At 35.2% G+C, this 18,125-nt stretch overlaps 2 protein-coding genes across 5 annotated transcripts in view; both read right to left on the bottom strand.

Moving 5' to 3' along the window:
* LOC117172355 (growth arrest-specific protein 2-like) overlaps positions 1-10,249 on the bottom strand; it is a 410,439-nt gene extending 400,190 nt beyond the window's left edge. For all 4 annotated transcript variants that reach the window (XM_033360191.1, XM_033360192.1, XM_033360189.1 and 1 more), the window contains exon 1: positions 10,030-10,249. The gene's annotated coding sequence lies outside the window, so the exon portion shown is untranslated. The remainder of the gene's footprint in view (positions 1-10,029) is intronic.
* The window catches only part of LOC117172354 (synaptotagmin-10-like), a 476,779-nt gene that overhangs the window by 107,567 nt on the left and 351,087 nt on the right, over positions 1-18,125 (bottom strand). The gene's annotated exons all lie outside the window — the stretch shown is intronic.

Raw genomic sequence — 18,125 nt, 5'->3', positions numbered from 1 at the left:
AATTATTTTTTATACGCACTAACATGAAATATTATTAAATTTTTCGTGCGTCAGATGTCCTGTCGGTCCCAGTGGCGAGTTTCGAGGTTAGTCACACTTTCCGTGATGGAACGTGGAGCGCTAACAATTTTCGGACTTCAAATACACAACGGTGCAGTGGATAAACAATTGTGATAGAAAAATAATTGTTCTGACGAGAAAGTGTAGAAAAGTGCTAACGGGATTAAAAAAGTTATTTTGACTTACCCAAAAACGGAAGGTAAAGGTGATTATTGAGATCAGTTGATGTTTATTTGAATAAATCATGGTACATATACTGTTTTTTTCTTAATAATTTCCAGAAAAGCAACATAAAGTGAATGACAAGGTGTTACACCATTGTATTTTATTAAATTTTTATCAAATTTTATGTAAATTGACTGAGAAGTAATTAGTTTGCACGATTTCACTACGTTCAGAATATGTGAGCCATTCCCAAAATTGTTATAATTTTTTAATATTAATTTATGTATTTTTTTCGCAGCCACGCTTATTTTCCGCTACCTGATACTTAGTACAATAAGATAAAAAAAATCTCAGTCAGTTCGAATAACTTTTTTCTCAGAAACTACACTCCCCAAAGTGGTCAACTTTTTGAGAAACATCCATAAATACTTCAGTATATAACTTCTCTATATTCTCTTTGTATAATTTTACTCCGATTATAGAAAATAATTCTAGGCAATTAAAAACATCAATCATTACCAAATACGAGGTTTAGGTTTAGGTTTAAATTTCTTAACTCCGCAGTATCGAGGGAGAGGCCCTGCACATTTTCGCCACCAACACAAACGATCGATTGGATCCACCACAACCTTCACCTTCATCAGATCTCCGCATCTCCGGTCCCCACATAAGTTTCTGGATTATTCAAAAAAAATTCTTTTTGAACATCACTTGGACATCCAAGTACAATAGATCATGCGGCTATTAAGGATAGAGTTGATTGTTTTTTGTGTGTTAAGGAGTATCCCTCTGATATCCAGAGTAGATTCGATAATTCTACTCATAAGGATCGAGTAAGTTATTTCTGTTGGTCGTCTGACATCCAACGAACGTTCCTGGTGAGGATCGACCAGCAGGTTACTACGAAATTCTACAAGGGAATCGGTAACTTAGCCTAAATACTATTATTGTTGTAAATCTTTCCGTCGTGGACAGGCATTTCTTGGCTTTTTATGCCATTTTGTTTTCTCTTATCGGGAGCATCGAAGAGTCCACTTCACACCTGCAGTACTGAGAAAAGGGGTTCCTCGTTCTCCACCTAGAAACCAGAAAACTGCCAGCCCTGAAAAGTATGAATGGGATGATTCTTGCCTCTTACTCCCTCTCGTGCGAAAGAGTTCGGAATCTCTCTCTTCCCCAACGGCGGCTGATAAGGACTAACGAAGAAATGACAGGACGATAAGAGAGACTAGTCGGAAGCGAACCTCATAGGATATCCTTCTCCCGATTGTTGCGAATTATTGAAATTAAGTTCGCGCCCACCAGCCCTTCCCCTGACCATGTGATTCCTACCGTTCAATTAATACACCGGTAAGCGCAAAAATTCTTGATAAGCCTCTGTAAACCCAATGTGGCAACACGACGTGCTGTTGCCGATTTCTACTAGCACATCCAAGATATCTGATTTGCTGTTATGGTTTAGCCAAGTACTTTCATTATTCGATCTTGTTGGAATTGTTTAAATGTGATTTTTGTGCTCCTTGACTAAATCATCGCATTCAATTATTTATATACATTAATGTTATCATTTTATTGCTTTTTCTTGTATTTCGTGTTTATCTAAATATGTACCTTTAGAAATTTAAAATAATGTGAAGTGCCGAAATTCCTTAAATGAATTGTATTTGTTTTCGAGTCAGTGATGACCCACATTCTGAATTTTGTGACTCCCCTGAGATTTTTATCATGTTTGTGATTCTCTTGAAATTGCCGATTTTTAATTACCGATCCCCATAAAATTGTTGATTCGCTAGAAAACACCGATTCTCTTGAACTTACCTACTCTCTTAAAACTATGCCATATCTTTTAGTGATTTTTTGTTTGCTCCTACACTACCGATTAAATTATTTGTAACTCACTCATAATGGCTTTAGGAATAATTTTACCTTGTATTATCTGTTAAAATGTGGCCTACCTCGCAATACCGTTTATATCGTCTTTTTCAAATCTCTTTATGATGCCATCAAAAATAATTCTATCTTTTATAATGTTACCGAATCCGCCCTACCGTTTATATTATTTTGACACCTTTGTTGTGCTACTTATAATGTTCAAACTGTATTTTGTTTTAAAATGTCCCTGAAACCGTAATGTCGCTTATGTTATTTTGACGCCTTTGCAGTGATTTTCACAATGTTTTTTTAAACCTTGAAACATATTTTATAGTGTCCCCCGGTCCCGCTATGCTCCCTTTTATAATGCCTCCTGCTTCGCGCAACAATTTTTTTTTATATTCTCGATGCCGCAACGCTTCTTATAACATCCTTGACACATTTGTAATATGACAAAAACACCGAACGCGTCCTCGGGTTGCGGATAGAGGGTCCCTGTATCAAGGGTTTCTGCTGAATATGGTTACAAAAATAAATAGGCAGTCGCGGACAATTGTCCAGGGCTGGTCCCGAAGGAATTAACCCCCAAGCGGAGGTGTGAAAACCGTGCCGAAAGCTCAATGGCACCTGGGTGAGGTGTCTAGAACGGTGACTCTGGGATACCGGGCGACCTCTCAGAGTATGCAGCCTTATGCTTGCATGCGGGGCTCTACAAGGATGGACGAACCCCTTTCATCTTGAGATGGGTAATGGGAGTGAGCTGGAGCTGTCCAGGATACACGTTGAGGGAGGAATTAGGTAGATTTAAAATGTTTATGAGACAATTGAAAAGAGCATGGAACTTTGAGGAGAAGCTAAAAAGAAGGAGGGAAGTAGGATAGCACAATCTTGTCTACGGGAGGTAGTAAACAAAGAGAATAGGGGTAACACAGAAGGATCAAAGTGGGACGAAGAGAGACAACAGAGGAAAAGAGAATGCAAGATAAGAGCAGATGTCAGAGTATGGCAAGAGTTAGAGAATGAACTGACAGCTAAAGAGCGGAGTGAAAGATGGAAAAAAATTGTGCAATCTAAGTATAACAGGTGGTATAAGGTAATAAAGTCTGAAGGAGAGCCAGAATACTTAAGAAAGGTAAAGAAGGAGAGTAAATGGAACCACGTTATACGATTTAGGATGGGAGAAGGAATGAGAGAGTGAAGGTACTGGATGGCTGAAGAGGAAAGAAGATGTAAAGTCTGTTATTACGAGATAGAATCATGGGGGAATGTTTTAGAGAGATGTACGGGGGATGAAACGGGTGGTGAGAGTGTGGATGACAGGGTACGGTGGATCTTGGATGGAAATGGACAAGGGGCAAGCTGGACGATAACACTGGAAGAAATGAGAGAAAGTAAGGGGCATGTTGTAGGGAAAGGCCAAACGCGTACATTTATGCAAGGACAGTAAATTAATAAAGATACAGAAAACATCGATTCATGTTAACGGAAATGGTAAGAGGAAACCGAAGCCGAGGAAACTCTATAGTTAGCAAATCTCGAGAATAATTGTAAAGAAAAGGCGATAGCATATAACTTAATATAAGTATAATCTTATTATTCAGGTAGTAAGTATTATTAAGGTAGTATAAGAGGTCTTTGTAAAGTACTGTAAAGGGAGCAGAGGCCCTTAAACCCGTAAAAGGCAGAGAATAAATAAATCTATCTATTTAAATTGAAGCGAATGTCATATATACTATTTATACAGTTCAATCATGTATTTGTTGATTAATCTTGAAAGTTTTTTCTCGCTGCATTCAACCCCTAATAATTTCATTCGAAAAATTTAATTTAATGGAGATTGCGAATTAAATATTTTCTAATATTTTTCCAAATCTCATTTCTAAAATAAACAGACTATAAGCTATTAAACTCTATAAACAAACGTATTGTACTCATGACGCACAGTTGGAGGAAATGCACTTTTTTCATTCAAAAATGTCAAGAGCCTTTAATTTTCTTTCGACTTCGAATTTTTTCTTTCAAATTAAAGATCATTACATTTTATAGATCTTGACTCTCCGAACTTTTGTCTCCTCTATTTCTTTATTAATAATTTTTTCACTTAAAGTATGGAAAAACTGAAATTTTGTGCATAACAATTTTTTACGCTTTATTAACTGATCAGGAAAACTTTATATTGTTTTAAATGAATGTTTAGGGACTCATAGGATACAAATCATTTGTTTATTATTCCATTTATTTGTTATAAAACAAGTTTATGAACAAATTGACAAATAGTCTTATTATCGGTAAAAAAAATTTTTTTGTTAAAAGTGCTTCACAATGATGTAGGAATAACATTTAATAACAAAAATAATTTAAAAGTTTATAATAACCACTGTGATAAACAATTTTTCTGGCAAAATATTAGAATTTGAGATTTTTCAAATTATAATTTCCTTCAATGGCCAGAACGACTTCGGGTATTCGTTAAAATGATAAATATTTAATAATATTAGATGAAAGATAACAATTTAAATTTTTTAAACAAATTAGGTAAGCAAATTTAAAATGTTAGTCCGTTGGCATAGACTTTTTTTTGCACTGGAAATGTTTTAAGCTATTGGACGAATGACTGCCAGTCACAAAAATGTTAGAAAAGGCTAACAATAACCACTGTTATGAACAATTCTTGTGACGAAATATTTAAACTTAAGGTTTCATCAAATTTAAATTTTCTTTGATGGCCAAGTCGGTGGGTTATTGTCAAAAGATTTTGTATTGAGTGAATCTTAGCATGCAGTGTTATGATTAATTTTCAATTTATTACGATTGAAAACCCAACTTTTACCAAGAGAAACTGCCAACATTTAGAAATTGTTTATGCAAAATGTTTATAAACATTTAAGATTTTAAGTTGTTATATTCTACAAAATATTATCAAAGCTACATTTTTTAGGAGTCATTCGTCCAACAGCTTAAAACATTTCCAGTGCAAAAAAAAAATTCTATGCGAAAGGACCAAAATTTTGAATTTGTTTATCTACTTTGTTCACAAAAATTTAAATTGTTATATTTCATCATATATTAGTAAATATTTATTTATTAGTTCGTAGCGTTAAGCTGAATGAAAGAAGTGAATTTCCTCCAACTGTGCGTCATGCGTACAGTACGTTTGTTTATAGAGTTTAATAGCTTATAGTCTGTTTGTTTCAGAGATGAGGTTTGCAATAATATAATTAAATATTTAATACACAATCTTCTTTAAATTAAAATTAATTAATAAAATGATTAGGGGTTGAATGCAGCGAGAAAAAGGCTTGCAAGATTAAGCAACAAATAAATGATTGAACTGTATAAATAGTATACATAACGTTCTCTTCAATTAAAATAAATATATACATTATATTAAATAATATTAAATCCATTTTCTTATTTATTAGTCTTTTCATTGACTTTTTACCAAATTATTCCCTCAAACATTTTAATTCCAATTACCATTACTTTAAAAAAATATTTTCTTCAAAACTTGAAATTGTTAAGATTTTAAAGGTGCAAAGATTCATTACTTTGCAACTTAAGTTGCACTCTTACGTATTTCAATTATTATTGTATTTATATTGAAAATAAGTGATATATTTTTTATATCAATTCTTCTGATCATGTATATGATATAAATATTTTTGTCATTGAGGTCTTAAATATTATTAATTTTTTCATTATAGCTACATTAATAATTTTAACAATAAATATTTTTTCTTAACTAGGAAAAATAATAAAATTAATATCAGAAAAATAAATCATAGAAATATGAAGTTCGAACTACTTTAAAAATGTATCTCAAAATTAAATTTTATTCATATTAAACTACATATTTTCATGACTTTTTCTTTTTTTTAAATAATTCGTAATATTTACTCTTATTTCCTCATATATTTTCTTTTATTTTTTTGCAAACAGCATCAAGTTTTTAATTATTTTTGCTTTTTCTTAATGCAATTTAATAAAAGTCAGACCTACTTTTTGTGGTGCCATCTGTTGGATTAGTTTGACCGAAAGTTCACCTCCGGATCGTAAGAAAACAGAAAAGTGGAAGCGATGCATGGGGCTGGAACCTAGATACGAACTCGATGTGTCAAATTAATTCATCAGTTTTTTTTTAATTCTACCTCCGTGAAAAGGTACCCTATCGTTTTCTGATGACAAATTCTTAAACTCGACAAAAATTCCATAATATAACCTCAATTGGTTAAAATTTCTAAATGTTCGAAAAGACTTAACTGCCCCTTTTGAAAAATTTCCGATTCCATCGAAAATCGTTGACCATAACCTTAAATTATACTAATTTATAAGTTTTCTAAACGATCTGTTTTTATTAAGAAACAACTCAATCCGACTTGACTTTCCTAACATAACCTTAAATTGTGTGCATTTGTAAGTATCCCACAAGAGCCAATTGTTAAATATTGTAAGATATTCCATTCCAATTGCTTTATAAGACCCAACTGCTTCTGTTCTGAAATATCAAATTTTTACGAGAAATCCCTAAGATAACCTACATTTGGCCAAATTCGTAAGTTTGATCTGTTTTTGTCAGAAAAAAAAACTAATTCCAAACAAATTTCCCTTACATAATCTGAACGTCAATTGTCCAGATTTATTTAAAAAATGCATTTTCCTCACACAAAAAAAGTTTAGAAAATGAAACATTTGGAAATTTAGATTTTTATTAATATTTAAAATTATTTAATTCAAGAAACATTTGCGGCGACATCTTTTTGATATTGATTAATTTTGTTTCATCATTACCGACTTTTCAGACTTTATCCGTAGTGGCTAGCCTGCCGGCGCCGGTAACATTGTTAGTTAGCGACGCCGGCAAGATTGCATGTTACGGGCTTTTTTTTCTTTTCCTTTTTTTTTTTTTGAATTTTTTGAAACCGTACACTGATGTATTTTGATGCGCTGATTACCAAAATGGACATGAAAACACCTACAAATATAATGTTCAGTGTTAAAACTTTTAAAAATTACAATTGTATTTACGAAGATTATATACACTATCTGTACCGGCAAAAAGCATATTTCAAGCATACGAAAGGTACTTTTATGCATTTTACAGTAAGGCCATGTAATTGAAGAGTTCTTTTGATAGTTTTTGGTTTTTTACGCGTTTAACGAAACGTTCTATGTATAAATCACATATTATCGTCGATTTGCGACTCAAGAATTAGTACTGACGTCGCGTGGGGGTGAGGGGGCAGAAATTCACCCCTGTGACTGGTCACAGAAATAATTTTGGTCACACCCCTACCCCTTCTAACATCTTGTGGGGGTAGGAAGGCATCCTTGTGTCTAGTCACAAAAATAATGTAAGGTCGCACCCTCACCCCTCTTCCAACACCAAGTGGGGGCGAGAAGGCACCCCTGTTATTGGTCACAGAAATCATTTAAGGTCGCACCCCTACACCTTTTCCAACGCCTTTTGGAGGCGGGTAGGGAAGAACCCCTGTGACTGGTCACAGACATAAAGTACGGCCGCACCCCTACCCCTTTCCCAACGCAACATGGGAGCGAGAAGGCACCCCTGTAATTGATCAAAGAAATAATTTAAGTTCGCTCCCCTACCACTATTCCAACGCCACTCCTGTGACTGGTCACAGAAATATTGTAAGGTCGCACCCCTAGCTCTTTTCCTACACCTTTTGCGGGCGGGTACGGAACCCTGTGACTGGACAAGGAAATAATTTAAGGTCGCACCCCTATCACTTTTCCAAACCCGCGTGGGGGTGGGAAGGCACCCCTGTGACTGGTCACAGAAATATTGTAAAGTGGCAGCCCTACGCATTTTCCAACGCCGTGTGGGGGCGGGAAGGCATCCCTGTGGCTGGTCACATAACATTGTAAGGTCGCACCCCTAGCCCTTTTCCAACACTTTTTGGGGGCGGGTAGAGAACCCTGTGACTGGTCAAGGAAATAATTTAAGGTCGCACCCTTATCCATTTTCCAAAGCCGCGTGGGGACGGGAAGGCACCCCTGTGACTGATCACATACATAATGTAAGGTCGTACGCCTAGCCCTTTTCCAACGCCTTTTGAGGGCGGGTGGGGTTCCCTGTGACTGGTCAAATAAATATATTAAGGTCGCACCCCTACCCCTTTTCCAACGCTACGTGGAGGTGGGAAGGCAACCCTGTGACTGGTCACAGAAATATTGTAAAGTGGCAGCCCTACCCCTTTTCCAACGCCGCGTGGAGGCGGGAAGGAACTCCTGTGGCTGGTCACATACACATTGTAAGGTCGCAACCCTAGCCCTTTTCCAACACCTTTTGGGACGGGTAGGGAACCCTGTGACTGGTCAAGGAAATAATTCAAGGTCGCACCCCTACCCCTTTTCCAACGCCACGTGGGGGATGGAAGGCAACCCTGTGACTGGTCCAGGAAATAATTCAAGGTCGCACCCCTACCCCTTTTCGAACGCCGCGTGGGGCGTGAAGGCATCCCTGTGACTGGTCACATACATAATGTAAGGCCGCACCCCTAGCCGTTTACCAACGCCTTACGGGGGCGGGTAGGGATTCCTGTAACTGGTCAAAGAAATAATTTAAGGTCGCACCACTAATCATTTTCCAACGCCACGTGCGAGCGGGAAGGCACCCAAGTGACTGGTCGAAGAAATAATTTAAGGTCGCACCCCTACCGCTTTCTCAACGTCACGTAGGGGGAAGGCACCCCTGCGATTGGTCACATGAATAATTTTGGCCTCTATCTCTAGCCAACGTCTTGTGGCGAGGCTAGAATGCATTCCTGTGATTTGTCACAAATAATATCATATACTTTATTGTACATAATGCTTGTAATTTAATCGAAGAATTGATTGTTTACCTAGGCTCTCGGCTTAGGAATTATTTATTTTTACCGTTACTGTAAGGTTTTTCTTGTCACCTACTTTTTATACATAATCTTTTTTATGGATTTTTATACCACTTTTTGGAGTATTTGCATTCGGTGACACCCGCCCCCATTCAAAACCTCACACCCACCTAACAGTCCCGCTCATTTTTCATATCACTCCTAGAATATGAACAGAGCCCTCTTTTCGAGTATTTTGATTTTTCTTTTTACAAACCTGATTTTTATCAGTTTTGACCTTGAAAATTATATTTTCAGGTATTCGCATGACTGTATACGTAATTCGCTTTCACTTCGTATTTTGCTGTTCGCGAAAAGCAGCCTGCAACCAACAATCTTTCCGGCGCCGGCAATGCAGACTCCACCGATTTTATATTAGGTATTATTACTTTAATCAACAGCTAACTTCACGTCGTAGATTCCTGAGGGGAAAACAAAGGGTCAAATGCATGGGATTTAGTTCATTTTTGCCCTATTTTGCTAATATCTTCGTAAAAACTAATTTTTTCTGTATAAGTGTACTTGAAAAATAGTTTTTATATTTTAATTACTATTTAATGAAATCATAAATTTAGAATGGTTATTAATTACGAATATATTACATAAATAACATTTTTTTCCATGCATTTGGTCCCTTGTTTTCCCCTCAGCAATCTACGAAGTGAAGTTAGCTGTTGATTGAAGTGAAAATACCTAATTACGTGGACTTGTAACTCATGAACTCGTACTTCTATGTTCAAATTTTTGTGGAAAATAAATGCTGGGAGAAATAAAATTTGGTCTGATACCTCACCGTTTATTTTCTTGTAATGAGAAAAAAAGTAAAATCATGATTTATTTGATGGTCAAAAACGGATTTAAGTATAGCAAAAAAAAGGATTTTTTTGTAAAGAAATTGCTTTTCTAATAATTTTAATTATCGAGGTAATTATTTTTGTATTTGTGAACTGGAACACTCTTTTGATGTTAACGATGAAAATGTAAACATAAACAAAACACGAGACATTTGTTTTTCATTAGTGAGCAAACATGATGTACCTACCGTTCATTCGATGAAGGCTTTCTGACTGAAACTTTTGGTCACAACTTGGCTGAATTTTCCAAAATAAATGAATAATTTTTACTGACGTCCGACAAGAAAATATGATTTAACACTTCTTATCACAGGGAGTAGATACTCAATCGAATCAATAACGATGCAGCATTCGCGTCGCTCTCGCTGTAAAGCTTGCGACTAACGACTTTTTTCCCGAGTAGTCGAGTGAGAGACTGAGAGAATGGTTTTACCTGTACGAGTACGAGAGTCTAGGCCATGATCCAATAAATACATGGTCTAGCCACGCGCAAGTAAAAAACATTGAGGAAATCAGAGCCCACCGCTTAATTTCTCCATCTTGGATAATTAAGGCGGCAAATTTTAGTGATTTTAAAATGTAAAATATTTGAATTAAAATTTATTGTAATTTTCAAGTATAGAAATATTTCAATTCTGAAAAATGGTATTATAATTTTTAAATTAAGTAAAGGAAATTACAATTAACTATGATGTTAGCTTATGTGTTTCATAACCTCTTCCTGCTGACAAAAAGTGGCATATGTGTATCAAATAAAATGAGATTGACGTCAAGTGGAAAAGTACTAAATAAATCAAATTATATATTGCAGTGCGCACGACATACAAAATAATAGTTATTATTTTTGAATTACTCTAAAATACTTTCCCTTAATTTTTTAGGGTAATGTGATGGAAAATTATTAAATAGTTATTTACAATGATCGATACTTTTGTTCATTCTTATTTTTTATAATTACTATAATATAATTATTATAAGAAGGATGGAAAGGGAGAAGGTAGCAAGTTAAAATTTTCTAAAAGTAGGTATTTTTTTGTTGGAAAACTCTCAAGAATTCAAATACACATCGAGTTAAAAGGAGTTGATCGGAATCATATTTTTAAGTTAGCGCTTTAAATCCATTAAAAACAAAACTCTTTGTGGCCAAGCAATTTCTTATGATATTCGAAAACATCTCGGGATGTCAACCCTGCCATACCGAAGGATTCGAAAGGAGCCTCTACAAAGTACCCTTACTTTAGCGGAAGAAACGGAAAGGTTTCGGAAAGACCGCGTCGGAAAGATTCGGAAAGATTTCGGAAAGGGTTGGGAAAGAGGTTTCTTTCTGATCCTTTCGGAATTGTATGGGAACTTTACTTCCGATTTCTCTTCGAACCTCAAGCTGCCCCATGAATATTTCCGATTTCTTTCCGAATATCCCACTCTCCGACTTCTTTCCGATTTCTTTCCGAATGTAGCCATTTCTGATTTATTTCCGAACGACTACCCACTTTACTCTTTCCGAATTTATCCAATTTCTTTCCGAATGAAATAAAACAATATACATTTTTGTTAAAATAATTTATTTTTATCTTCCAAGACTTTTAAATTGCAGAGATCATATTGATTCCTATTGAATACAGCAAAGATGATTCCTAAAAACGTAGAAATAGGGAAATTTCATAACTCAGAATACCTTTTTGACTTTCGTACATCACGTACATTATTGTTGCACATTATCATATCTAAATATTCCAAATTTATAATATACAATTTGCCCAATTCTCATTTGTAATCACTACAATAAGTAATTGATTAAATTCCTTCTTTGTATGGCAAAAATAATACACCATGAAATTTAAATTGCACTGCGCTTAACTAAATGATGAAAAGCCAAAAGAAGCGTCACTTTTATCGATTTTCATATCAACAATAAAAAAAAAGGTTTATTAAAAAAGGAACTAAGCATAAACCCAATCGATAGTAAGCATTCGATTGCACTAATACTTGACTGAATCAAAATAATTAAATGTCATTATATATTTGAAAAAATGTCATTAGTGAATGTCAGCATCTGCCAATGATAACAATGATTTTTGTAGATCTCACGAAAAAATATAACCACACTTAATTGCTTTGTTTCAAATGATGTTTGGTTCGAAATCGATGTCAGTGCAATCGAATACCTGCCATAATCGATATGAATGAAATCGAAGAAACAAAATGGCGATGTAAGAGACATTGATAGCGATTTTTTCAAGATTTTTGTTTATAATCATACAAATATTCGGCCATACTTTATTTTCCAGAGTGTTTTCAGTCACACATTCTTTTGCGCAGTTATTTTTGGAGTAAACCTGTTTTTCTTTAGTGTCAATATTGAAATGGAGCCAAATAATGCTTTTACAAGCGCAGCTTAGGACAAATTATGTTTAATAACCAGCTTGAACATTTTTTGACAATACACAAATAATAAAAATAATAAAACAGTTATGAAATTTTTCTATTCCTAGTTTTTTTTAAATCTTTATACGACAGTTTATTCTTAATAGAAAATATGTTGAAAAGTCGTTTTTTCTTCTTGTCAAAGATTCACATATTTAGGTGAATTTCGCAACATTTTGGTTAAAAATCACAACTGTTTCATTAAAAATTAATATGTTTCCTTTTTCTTTTCATTCAAAATACGACAACTTATAGTTGAAAGTAAAACTATTCTTAAACACTTTTTCGTTTCGTTGACGATCAATAATGTTTGCTGAAAAAGGATTTTTTTAGAATAATTTTTCTAGATTTATGCAAAATCCTGTTAAGCACAACAAGAATCCAACGACCAAATTTGGACCACAACGAATAAACGAAAACCAAAAATACCCTATTGTAATCCGAAAAAAACCCCTATTGTAATCTGAAAAAAAAAACAAAAAAAAAATAAAAAAAAAGGCACCCAAAAATAGTTTGCATATCAGTTATATTGATCGTAGAATTTCTAAAGGTTTCATGATGACGAAAGAGTTTCTTAGAAGCAACCCTGATGTGGTTTGCATGAATGCTGATAAAGGCAGTATTACTGTTTGCATGAAAAAATCGAATTATATCCGTTAAAAAAATTAAAAAGAGACACTTTTAAGATGCTTGACAATTGGAGAAAGAAAGGACTTCTGGGAAAGGATATAAGATGGACTGATATTAACACTGAAGACACGGTTCTTGCAAGATGTTATGGGTTGAGAAAGATAAGTTAAGAATAATTAAATAAATATAATTAAATAAATATATAAATTAAATAATTATATAAGTTAAGAATAGTTATTTCAACTATTAATAGTCCCACCAAATTTTTAGAACAAAATTTTAATTTGATTCTCGAGGACTCTATCACAACTTCTAAATACAATGTCAAAAATAGCTGGGAATTTCAAAAAAGTATCATTCAAAAAAGGGTTCCAGATGACCATGTCATGATTTCTTTGGATGTCATTGTAATGTTCCCGAGTATACCCCTTGAATTAGTTAAAAAGGCAATTTTAAATAGATGGACTAATATAAAAACCCGTACTCGTTTATGTCAAAAAGATTTTATTGAAGGGATATTTTTTATTATGGAGTCAATTTATTTTTAATTTAATGGATCTTTCTAGAGACAGAAGTCTGCTACTCCCATAGGTTTAGTCATTTCTCCGATTTTAGCAGAACTAGTGATGAAAGATTTGGAGGTTTTTGTTTTTAGGAAATTAGATTTTGTCCCATTATTCATTTCACACAAGAAATTTGAATATTGTTAGGAATATCCTTCTTCTGATTCATTATCCAAAGGACTTAATTGAGAAACATATTGCAATCAGAGTTCAACAAACCAAAATCAAAGACATTAATAATGACATTGCGTCAATGTGCGTCTAAATTTTTAACCACCTGTAGTACAATGAAATGAATTTAATAATGTTACAACGGGAACACTTAAGTTAAGTTGTGTTTCGTTAAGCAAAATTTCGTTAGGTTCTATTAAGTTAGATTCATTCGTAGGTTAAGATCGAGTTAACCTATTAAATATAGCACACATTTAAGACTGAGAACCGTACGCTTACATAGCTACACGTGTGGTTGAATTTCATTCGGCTAGGTTAGGTCAGGTCAGGTTTTGTTAGGTTAGTATAAGTTCAACCTCTATGTAGGTTAAGCCGAAGCTGAATGAAACGGTACCGCAAACACAACGGAACAACACAATGAGTTTAATTGTGTTACGTGAGATTAAGTTAGGTTAGGTTAGGTCAGGTTTTTTTAGGTTAGGATAGGCTTGACCTCTTTGCAGGTTAAGCCCAAGCTGATTCAAACGGTACCGCAAACACAACGGGACAATACAATCAGTTTAATTGTGTTTCGTGAGGTTAGGTTAGGCTAGGTTAGATTTATTTCTAGGTTAGGCTCGAGTTGACCCATTCGATGCAACACACATTTGCTACTGGGAAAATATGCTTCCAGAGCTTTACGTGTAGTTCAATAAATTTCAGTTAATTCAGGTTAGGTGAAGTCAGGTTATGTTGGGTAAAGTTATGTTAAATAAGTTGATACCAGGCAAGGGTTGATCCTTCACAGTTGTCGACATGTTTTTGAAGTGAAAATTTGCATCACTGGCATTATTTTGAAATTTATTTCCCTCACTGCATGATTTTTCGTCATTTTTGAGGTTATGGCTCAATCTTGACGTGATGGGTGATTTTTGATACCGAATTTGAATTCAGCGCCCCAAAATCCATAGGAATACGTGTGTCTTGTTGCCAGATCCGCACACTTTTTTTGTGTGACCGTGTTATTTTTCATTTGATATAAATTTAGTTGAAATTTGTCCAAGAAACGATAGAAAGAATAAAATTTACAGTACCCGAAAACTTGATTTAAATCTCATTCTTGAACACAATGTAATATCATTAAAATTACCAGTCATAGAAGTACAAAGAAAGAAGGATTTTCAATTTGTAGTGTCCTTACTTTTTTTGAATTTGTCAACAATTATTATTTCATAATTTTCTTCAAACACCTCAGAAAACGGATACTAAAATTTTCATCAAAATTACTAACAGTAGATGTAATTTTTCTCTAATAATTTGTTTCATTTTCCTCTGAAAGTTTATAATTTTTATAAAGTGGAACTGCCAGAATGAGAAGTTAAATTCATGTTTCCTACGCCTTTGGCTGTTTTTCAGTTTCCCCAAATTCCAGTAATCAGGTAGCTAGGGAGCATGTCGAATTGTGATCCCTGCCTGAAAGTGACATAAATGACTTCCCTTATGCGCGCAGAAGAAAAAAGACGTCGAAAAAATAATTGCTAATAGCAAATTATTGAATAATGTTTAAACTTTAATTCGTACGTTATCGTATTATTTGAATTTTTTTACTTATCTCAAGCGTTGGCTGAGGTTTCTATCACAATTTGGAGCGGAAATAAGGTCTGCCTCTATAATTAACTCTGTAAGCTGCAATTATTTAAATTTTTTCGTTTTTCTAAAACCGACATTTGCAGAAAATGTCAAGGAATTCGTCTGATTTTTTTCGCCTCGTTTCTACTGATTTTTCTACAAAATATAACAAGTCAAAGTTCACTGTTGTACAATTGACGCTGTTGACCTTATTTTTGTACCGTTACCCAGATGTAACTTTATTTATAATTAATGTATGACGGTGCCATGAATAAAGAACTTGTTCTCAATAAAATTGTCTTTACAGAGAAGTTAGTTACGGTCTTAGTCAGGAGAAACTTTAAAGCTGAGCAGGGTGGCTATATAAAAACACCAAATTTTCATGCGTTGGTGGAAGCATAAAGGCGTTTACAAGAAACACCTATCATATTTAAGCAAATTCCAAAATAGTGGGAAATGTAGACATTTTTTGCATTTTGAGAATCCCTATTGGAAATGACATTCTGACCAATTAGAAACTTTGCCACACCTCCATGTTTTTCATGGAAACCTTCGTCAGCGTTTACTCTCAAATGATAAAATGTCGAAACATAAGTAAAAGTGTTAGACAACAAGAACCACAGCCAAGTGATTCTCAAAAAAGTTTATATACAGTGCAAATACATGGCAATCTTTATTAGGTCGGCACGCATAATACAATACGAGTATCATGATGATCATTATGAGGGTTACCGTATAGACTGCAGTCTGGCCCGGGTGTGTACAACAGGTACCTAGGGAGACCGATTAACTATCTCGGAATAGAAATCGAGTCGTGCTTGCCATACATACTTAGACACACAACTGTGGTGGAATTTGCCTACAAAAGATACTATCCTGAATGTTTTGTCACCACCGAGATTGTCTGTAAAATATCTTAGCTCCAGAGTACCGCCACCCTCTTTATTGACCTGTATTAAACTACTATTCATGATAACAATCTCTTTCAGTTTATGTGGTGTGGTTAATCCAGTGCATGAAAAATTATGAAAAAATTATGCAAACGCTGTGCGTGGCAGAGTCTCACGTGCAAAGGTGGTTAATTGTTTAAAATTTCAAGACTCATATAATCTACATATACCAATTCATCAATGTTTCAGAAGAATAAATTACGATATATCAAATATAGATGATTTATGGAAGCAGATTAAGTTGATTTAAAACATTTAAAAGATTCTAACTATGGACACCAGTATCTACTGGTTGTCATTGACGTGTTGAGTAAATACGCTTGGATTGAGGCCCTCAAAGATAAATCTACGAATGGCCCATTGTCTCCGAGTTTCGACCTAGTGTGTACCCACAGGTAAACGATCTCGTCCGAGCGATCAATCAGGCCTCGATTGCTTGAGAAACAAGTAGGCTGAATTTTCCAAAAAGACAAATATTATTATGTCAAAATCGAAAAAACTTGTCAACACGATTGTGAGATGAAAGGTCGTCATTTTCTTGTAATATGTGAAAAAGTATCTCATATACTTGGTTTTGCACCACAACCAATAATATCAGATAATTCTCATTTTTCTAATCCTGTCGACACACGAAGCTACATTTTTGCATCTACACAAGTTACACAGTTTTCTTCTCCGAATTTTATTTCTCTTCTTCATACTCAATTTCGCACAATAGAAATATATATAATTAAAAATTTGTCATAAGGACAACCGCAGGATTTCGCCGGGAGCGGGTCCTAATCTGAAAAATTGCACCAACTTCCAGCGAAATCGCGGTTAAAATTTCAGCCATAACCACGTCTCCCAACCGTGAGATAGGTGGTTACAGTCTGTAAAGGAATCAATACGACGATCCAGCAAAAGCCTCGTGGACCCTAAGAACACGGAGCGACCCAAGGACAACCGCCTTCTGCATTTTTCCCGCAAGTGTTCTAGCATATTGTTGACACGCAGGGATGCTTTTTAGGCTATTAGCAAGTGAAAGCTTGGCACCTCCAAGAGCGCCGACGATAAGGACGATCAGTTTAACAGAATATTCCGGGTACAATCGTTACAACTCCCTTATAAGGTCTCGATACCTATCTTTCTTTTCATTCTCCTTGGTTATCATGTTTTTGTCAGCTGGTGCCGAAAATTCGATAACGAACATGGTTCGCTTCTCGAAGTCAAGAAGAACCATGTCAGGCCTCGAGTGAGCAACAGAAACAATTGTCGAGAATATAAAGTTCCAGTATATACGGCACTTCCCATTCTCGACAATTGACTCAATTTCCCTAGGAGCATTTAGAGGAGCGATATTAAGGTGAATGCCGTAGGAGTGACAGAGATGGTAATAAAGTACTCTTAGTGCCGCATTGTGCCTTTGAATGTAGGACGTTCCCGCGTGTGTTGGACAACTAGATAGTATGTAAGCTAAATCCTCGGGGTGTGCATGGCACGCCCTGCAGCTATCATCGGGAATGTCTTGGCTCAAAATGTGGCGACGGTATGTTAAGGTGGAAATGACTCCGTCTTGGCATGCAAAAATGAAACCCTCTGTACCAGACTTCAATGCGGGCGATTTAAGGAAAGCAAACGTTAGCTCACAAGACATTGACTGAACCTTCACATTTCTGTGGAAGATACCGTGCATCCTCTTATCTAGGAGCTGTTCACGAAAGTTTTTCTCTTGTGCTTCCTTAATCCGGGCTTTCAGGATTGAGCACTCGAGATAGATAAGATTTGATGCATTTTGCTCACCCCTAATACTGAATTCAAGTCCGAGTGCTTCAGCAGCCTCCTCCGCTGCTTTGAACAGAAACGCTCCTTTGCCCACTTCTTCGTGATTCCTGACCATTTTAGGAAGAGGGTCTCTTCCATTTGCAACTCTATGTGCTGTACCCAGAATAATCCTGT

The sequence above is a fragment of the Belonocnema kinseyi genome, chromosome 5 (genome assembly GCF_010883055.1).
Source record: "Belonocnema kinseyi isolate 2016_QV_RU_SX_M_011 chromosome 5, B_treatae_v1, whole genome shotgun sequence".
Lineage (NCBI taxonomy): Eukaryota > Metazoa > Arthropoda > Insecta > Hymenoptera > Cynipidae > Belonocnema > Belonocnema kinseyi.
Note: the sequence above shows the minus strand (reverse complement) of the source record. Positions and strands in the feature narration are given on the sequence as shown.